Source organism: Trachurus japonicus, chromosome 16, assembly GCF_045865225.1.
Source record: "Trachurus japonicus isolate A0001 chromosome 16, Traja_1.0".
In the NCBI taxonomy this organism is placed as follows: Eukaryota; Metazoa; Chordata; class Actinopteri; order Carangiformes; family Carangidae; genus Trachurus; species Trachurus japonicus.
In genome coordinates, this window is record NC_140922.1 from 916,593 (window position 1) to 924,649 (window position 8,057).

Sequence of the window (8,057 nt, forward strand, 5' to 3'; positions counted from 1 at the left end):
ATTTCACAGTTGATGCCCATGCCGCAGATCATCGGCGCCTCAGCTGCGGAGAAGTCCTTATACACCTCTGTCACCTAGGGATGTATAAAATAATTTGTACAATCAATTGTACCATAAACATCCCCCTTAGTTTCAATGAGTGAGCAGCTACACCTCCATTCATGTATGTTGGTGTGACCACAGCCTGTACGGCCAGACACAACGTGGAAGCACTGGTAGTACTTTTGTAATTGCGTAGAAGTCCTTTAGGGGCTGACAGAAGTTATCCACTATAGCTTAACATATTTACCACAATAGAAAGGGGCTTGAATGGCTTGAAAATGCACCATTCAAGTGTTTGAACGCTGCTTTCTGAAACGGGGCCCAAAGCAGGCTAAACAAACTCTGAGACTGAGGCTATGTTTAATACGGAAACGATCCGAACAGAAAACGCAAAAGTGGCGTTGCATCTTCACTTTTTATTCCGCGTTTAGATGAGCGTTTTTGGGGTGAAAATCCGCATGCGTACGGCGACACAGAAGTCTGTGTAATTCAATGTGAATTACTGTTCTATGCACGCCGGGAGCCTAGATGGCAGTGTGCCACACAACACACAACACCACCAAGTCCGCACGCCTGTGTATTCTTCTTCTTCCTCTTGATTTGCGGAAGGCTGTACGCCGGCCGTCGTTATGCTGCCCTCCGTGCCCTCCTCAGGTCGTAGCAATCGGAGAAGAGGTTTTGCGTATTCACCCTTCACACGGAGACGCAACGGCGGAGCGTTTTTAAGATTTCCACTCTGGAGGGTGGTTTCACTTTTTTGTTTCCAAGCCCCAAAAACACTGTCACCATCTAAACAAAAGGCACATCCAATGAAATATTTGGCAGAGAAGTTTAATTACTTCAAGCAAGTCAAGAGTTGATATTCCTGTGTTTGTGACAAAACGGGAGTTTCCGACTGCACGTGAACACACCGAGCGTCAACTTGGGTCTTGCGCGAGACTCTGTGACACTTTGAATTAGATCTAGTTTTACAAACATGTTGGCTTGCTTGAAGTAAACAAACTTCTCGGTGCATGTTTGAGTAGCCATCTGACGCTGTCTGTGGGAAAAAAAATTGCGGCTTTGAGGGATGTAACAGCCTAAGCAGCGGAACTTCAATCCGCTCCCATTCATTGCTGCCGTGGCGATGCGGGGACACTACTACCGCAAAACAAGAGCAATTAAACTGAAAATCTTCAGATTCCTTCTTTTAGACCTAAAGACTCACCAGAAGACTAAACATGAGTTAACTCTGGTGAGTTGTTGTGGTCACAAGAATTTCCCCAAAGAAACAGTGGAATTACCCTGAAGAATCTTCGCTGGAACATACACTATTTGACATGGTCTTGTGCTGTGGTATACACTTGCCTAGATTAAACTTTTTTATATTGACTACCTTGTATTTTCATTGGGACACAGTGCTTCTGTTAGTCTGAACATAGACTTAAAGGTCTATCATTTACACCTATCCTGTGTTTTATTTGAAGTGTTGATCTATATCATCTCCTCTCTCAGGTTTCTCTAAATCCTCTTTTTATCAGCCTCTTACTTCAGATGTCTCGGTTCATGTGATTTCTTTCTTTCTCTGTGTCCATCACATTACTTTTAAATTAAATCCAATAATGTCTTTATTGTAAGACGTGGTCTTAACGAAATAGATGTTTAATACAGTGCACCTGTTATCTTCCCTCCTTATGTTTCTTCACTGTTTTAATTGGACTGGGCTCCCCGGTCCATCACAGTGCAGAATAAGAGAGCAAGAGGGGGGGGGGGGGGGAGGTAGGCAGTGTGCCTAGCTGCTACTGATGGACCATTAGCTCAAATAATTTCCATTTAATACTTGGTTAATCAAGCCCACAGCATCCAGTGTTGTCTTGTGAGAGAGGGTTGCAAATGGTTTCTGTGAGCTGAGGAGAGTGCAAAAAGTTGTCCTGTTAATAGATTCAAGCCATTACAATCCATCGAATATTGATTTAATGTTACCTAACATTAGTGCAGACTGCATCAAGTGAAAAAGGAGTGAACATGAGTCCTATCTGCTAGTGACACTCACATTCACACCCCCACAAATCTGATTGGTTTCTCATCAACATGACCAGGTGCTTTCATTGGCTATAATTTTTCTGACTCAACGTTATGGTTAAAGGTCCGATACGGAACATTTTTCCTCTGATAAACCTTCACTGTGTGGAGCTGCATCATTAAGATGAACCAGTGGGCTTGAAACCCAAATCAGAAGATACTAAAATGCAGTGTAAAGTTAAAGGTAGAAGGTTAGCAGCAGGGTATTATGATTATTATAGTAAGCTTTACAACTCCATTAAATGATGACTGTCATCACTACTTCAAAGTTATTATCTGTAACCTTTCCATATTACAATGCGATACAATTTGTCTTGCTGCTTTGTCAGTGCTGCATACATCTCATATCATGCTTCCACAGCACACAGATACAACCTACATGATATAAAACATAAAATGTCACATTAAAATATCTAAGAACACCTAGACCTAATGTGTTCTATGTTGTTGAGTTGTGTTCTTATACATCTTACATTGAGTTGTGTTCTTACATTTCCCCCAAAGTTTCCCTTACCATGGTAACAGTCCATTTCATTTGGTCACCTGTCACTGACCTATCATTATGGTTAATGGACTTGCACTTACCTACGGAGCACTTTTCTAGTCTCTCGACATGCACTGCTACGCCGAGACCCCCTGTAACTCAGAGAAGCCACGGATAACTCTGAAACTTCTCCCAGCCCTTAGTCGACATGAGGGTGAGTAGATAATGAGTGAAATTTGAAGTTTGGGTGAACTATCCCTTTAACAGACCTGTATCACTCAATGAAGAAAATATCATTTGTAAAGTTTTATTTATGAAGCAACACACAACGCCTTTGCTGCTGCTTTACTGTAACTAACAGCACCGACATAAAAATGAATTCCAACTGTGAGAAATGACTGATTAGCTACAAGCGTAACCATTGGTGGATGGAGGTTTCACACACGTGTGTGTAGGCTACAATCAGTCGTACGGTTTCACCGATCATGTCAGAAAACCCAGTGATCTCATGAAATGCTCTTTTAATCACAGTTTGCTTAACAACCCTGTTTGGGAAATTCTAATTAGGTGCTGTGACAGGACTTTATAGCTTGAAACATCAATACACGGAGCAGTGGATAATGTTGTATAACGACGTGTATGTTTGTGTAGTCTTAACTGTCATAAACAAAAGATTGAGGGTTACGGAGCACGTTTGTGTCGCAGTGTGCAGAGACGAGAGCTGGCGGCGGCCGGGTACTACTGATGTTGCAAGGTTGGTTTTCAGCCGTGAGACTCCAGGTGGCATAAATATGTTGCATTTTTGCTTCTTTTGTGAAAGGACTCATGATGAAAACCAGAGCTTCAAAAATTCAAAAATGTCCCCTCTGTGTAAGGGCCTTAACCATGTAACTTTGTCCTAAAATGAGCCACTGAAGCAGACATAAGTCTCTGAGATTTACCCAAACCAAAAATGGCCTTTGCATGACCCCTGACTTGAGGTCACAGTTTACCATTTCTGTAATTAATCACTACACCACGGGAAATAATGCATAATAATCATCATCATCATCTCAAACACACACATAATAGAGGTACACTCCCACACAAACAGGCATGCACTCTCCATTATAACTCTTACCTCACTCCATAATTAAAGAGCCTGGTTGGCACAGTTGTGTGCGAGGTGTGGTGGGAACGTGGGACAAGATAAAGTAGGATTGGAAGTGACAGTAACATTTTCTGTGGCACACTCAAACACGGTGCAGCTCATTAAAAATGCATCTTGTTGCGGACCGACAGTGTGGCTTTACAAAGATTCTCATCAGGGTGCTTAATGGAAACCATGGGACATTACACAGACAGACACCAGGGCAGCGCTTATTTCATTTAACAAGCCCCCACAACACATCTCACACACACGCACACACTTACAATTAAACACAACACAGTCGCTCTCTCTATGGAAGGAGAACTATACCGACTGTACCATGTGGTGGAATGATTATGTATGTAAACACATGATTACGTGAATAAACACTTACAATTAGTGGCTAGATTCATTTAGTAGTCAATTCTGCATTCACTTACTGTGACGTGAGCTCAGTCACTGAGCTTCAGCCTGAGCAGAGGCTTACTATTACTATACAGGTCTTGTTTGGGCAGATTTTAGTTGGACTCATGCTTCCTTGCATCTTTGATCTTCTTGCCTGTGACCCCTTAAAGGGATAGTTCAATATTTTGGCAAATTGGCCCATTGCCATAATCGCTAGTAGGTTCGTTACCTTTAATTGTCGGTGCAAGCTAGGAGCTATGCTATGGAGGCTAATGGGATTTCTTGGTTTCCCTCATCAAGCTCATCAAATACACAATCCAACAACTCCAAAACGCTCTTGTGGACAAGTTGTGACCTGCACATTTACCACGCTATGAGATAATAACAGAACGTTACCAGACAGTTGTTTTCAAGGTAAATACAGAGACTGCTTGATGAAAAACTGCCCCTGACGGGAACGCAAATCAGTGGTTTTGCATGAATTTACCTCGAAAACAATTCTGTCTGGTAACGTTCTGTTATTATCTCATAGCGTGGTGAATGAATGTGCAGGTCACAACTTGTCCACCAGAGTGTTTTGGAGTTGTTGGAATTCTGTATTTGATGAGTTTGATGAGGGAAACCAAGAAATCCCATTAGCTTCTGTAGCATAGCTCTTAACAGCTCGGCCGTTCTAAAAATAGCTTGCACCGACAAATAAAGGTAACGAACCTACTGCTATGACTATAGGGTTATGGCAATGGGCCAATTTGCCAAAATGTTGAACTCTTCCTTTAAGTCGTCCAAAGTCTGCCATCATCCAGGATGTTCCAATCACTTAAATGTCTGTCATAGGGGATGAGAGGCAAGAGGAAGAATGACTTTCAGAGGAGGCATGGTTTTTGCTACACAGCCATTATTTCAGACATACAGTATGTATATTGGACTGAATACTACTGTAAGTCTTTACAACAACACACAGCTACACTGATACTGCACTATAGATATTTACCCCAGCTGACATTGGGTTTCACCTGGTCAGGACACTGCGCTATCACACCTCATGAAGAGACAAACAACCTCTGATGCTCACATTCACTCCTATGGGCGCCAATTAGCCTAATGTCTTTGAACTGTGGGGGGGAGGGCCCCTCTTGCTGTGAGGCAATGGGGCTAAGCACTGCACCACAATGTTGCCCAATGTCTCCACATGCAGCTGCTGATATATATTTATATGTTTTCATGTCTGTGCCACATTCACCACAGACATAGAAGCTATAGTGGCAGATGTCAGTTAAAAAGGTACTTTATTTGTCACATATACAGCAGTTTTGTGTAATGCTGCTGGTTTGATGTGAACGAGACACCAACTGGTCTTTTATCTGTCGATTTCTGCATGAAAAAATGCATCTGCAATGCATGAGGCATCACACAGGCAGTGTGTCTGATCTGAGAGCATTTGTGTTGTAATTACTGTAAGACAACTACAAACAGTCTCAGTGGAACACCTCTCTACTGCAGAAACTGTCTTTAGATCCATATAGAGAGCTCCTGTCAGAGATAGCTTTTGACATTATGATTTCCTTTTACATTTTTACACCTAATCAAGTCATTTAAGTCATTTAACTGAGTTCTGAGTCCTTTGAGAAGTTTCATGTGCTGCCAAATATATTCACCATTAATGAAGATATGGTTGTAAGAACCAAACCCCAGCTCTGTGTAGTTTTACATCTCCCTCAGGCTTCTTCCTGAAGCTCAAATACAAATGAGTCAGCCAATCAGAGGGGAGGAGCCTCTCACATGGACATCAACCTTTGCAATATGGGACCTGTGTTGATCATAACAATAATCTATCTCTGAGAGGGATGAATTGTATTTTGAATGATCCATTAAAAATTTGAAGGAGACCACCAGCAGATGGTGATGTAGTCATGCTGAGAGTGACACAAATGGACAACAGGGAGTGGCCTTTAAATCCCACATCAGTTGCATGAGATTTGGCTGAAATCACGGAGGGGTGTCCCAGTCTGCACTTCCTCAGTGCAGGCAATCATCCTTGAAACATTTGCAAATACTTGTTAACTGGAATTGTTCTTTACTCACTGGGTATATTCGCTTAAAATGTTCAAGCAGTACTCTTTATAATGTCATGAAATTTGAGTAGAGAATGTGTGCTTCATCTCTGCCCACAGTTTTGTAACATTAATGGTCATAGCCATGAAAACAATGATCATAAATCTTTGACTTCCAGCTCCAGAACAGGGTGGATTGCCTGTTCCCTATCTATTACTTATGCCCAACTGAAATCATCTAAATTATAGTGTCAGTCCGTGTAAACCCAAACCCAATTATAACGATTATTATCAGAGAGTAAGGGGAGGGCCTCTGTCCTGCTGCTGTCCTATAAACTGAAACCAAATGGCATCCACAGACTGTGGTGCATTAGAAAACCTTAGGAAAATATTGTCAGGGAAAACCAGGACCTGAGTCCTCCAATGGTTCATCTTCTCCCTGTGGAGTAGCTACCTGCAGCTATGTGTGTATGGCTTCATATCTACGCCCTTAGAGTGTGAAACACAAGAGAGTGAAACAACTAAAAGAAACACATTAGGTTTAAACAGGTTGTTAAATTAGTGAGAGACTGGCAGTGGAGTTATGTTACTGGAACCTCACTGAGAAGAACTAGAACACAAGACAGGGCTCTAGCCCAGCACACATTCCTTCCATGCTGACAGTAAAGATGACACAGCACTGATCTGAGGGATGCTTGTTTCAGTTCACCATGGTACCCAAATGGAGAATTTCATATTAGGGTGCCATTCAGGTATAACTCATAATGGAAGCAACATTCAAACCAGCGTGACGCAAGGGTCAACAAAGAAGATCCCACCTGTACCTCAGTGCATGTTTTTGAGTCATCTACTAAGGTGTCTAACCAAAATTTATATTGACAAACACATTGCCTCATAGGTTTGTTACCTTTAATTGTCGGTGCAAGCTATTTTTAGAACGGCGGAGCAGAGCCGCAAGCTGCTAAGAGCTACGCTACGGAGGCTAATGGGATTTCTTGGTTTCCCTCATCAAATACACAATCCACACAACCTTTGTGTGCAAATTGGACTTTTTTTCTTTTTTGGAAAGGCTTTTGCAGTTTTCATAACTGAATTCCACTGACTGCCACAACCAGTGAAGCAAAATGGAACCACATTGATGTGTCCAGGGTTTTGTAATAGACGTTTAGAGAAATTGATAATGAAAAACTGAGACAAAAACAAGAACATCATGTGCTGAGACATTATCTCCTATGTTCTTTTACATCATATTTTATTGTGCTGGCCTGGAGTCTAACGACAGCGGTTTGGCCTATAACAGTGTGTTAGGGGTTTATGGGCCATGCTAAGATTACTGCCACCAACAACTCTTTTAATGAGAAGGCTTCAATGGTGCCTCATTAAACAGTGAAACAATAAGCAGCGTCCAGTGATAAGTCGACAGTCCCAAAGGATCACCACGCTTTGCCATCCAAATGAAACCATTAATCACACTGTGTTAGGATTAATGGTGAAGGTCAGCGTGACTGCACAAAACCCTTTTTAGCCATAACTCAAGATTACACACAGCAATTATGACAAACCTTCAATAGCCTACAGTACATGGTTTATATTTGATATGATTCTGGATAAAGAGGGATGAAATATGAAACTATAGTCTGAGTGGAGGTGGCAGACAACCACGAGCTGGTGATTGTAGTTATTCAGTTATTTTATTTTTTTTGTCTTTATTTTTTTAAAAACCTTTATTGGTATCAAGTTATCCTTTAAGAATGTGTGAGACTGATCTAGCTGGATTCATCAAACAGCTTCAGTCCTCCTACTTATTTTAATTTCTATCTCTACTCATTGTTATTATCTTTTATTTCACCTGTCAAACATCACACTCGCAAACAATCTATAACCC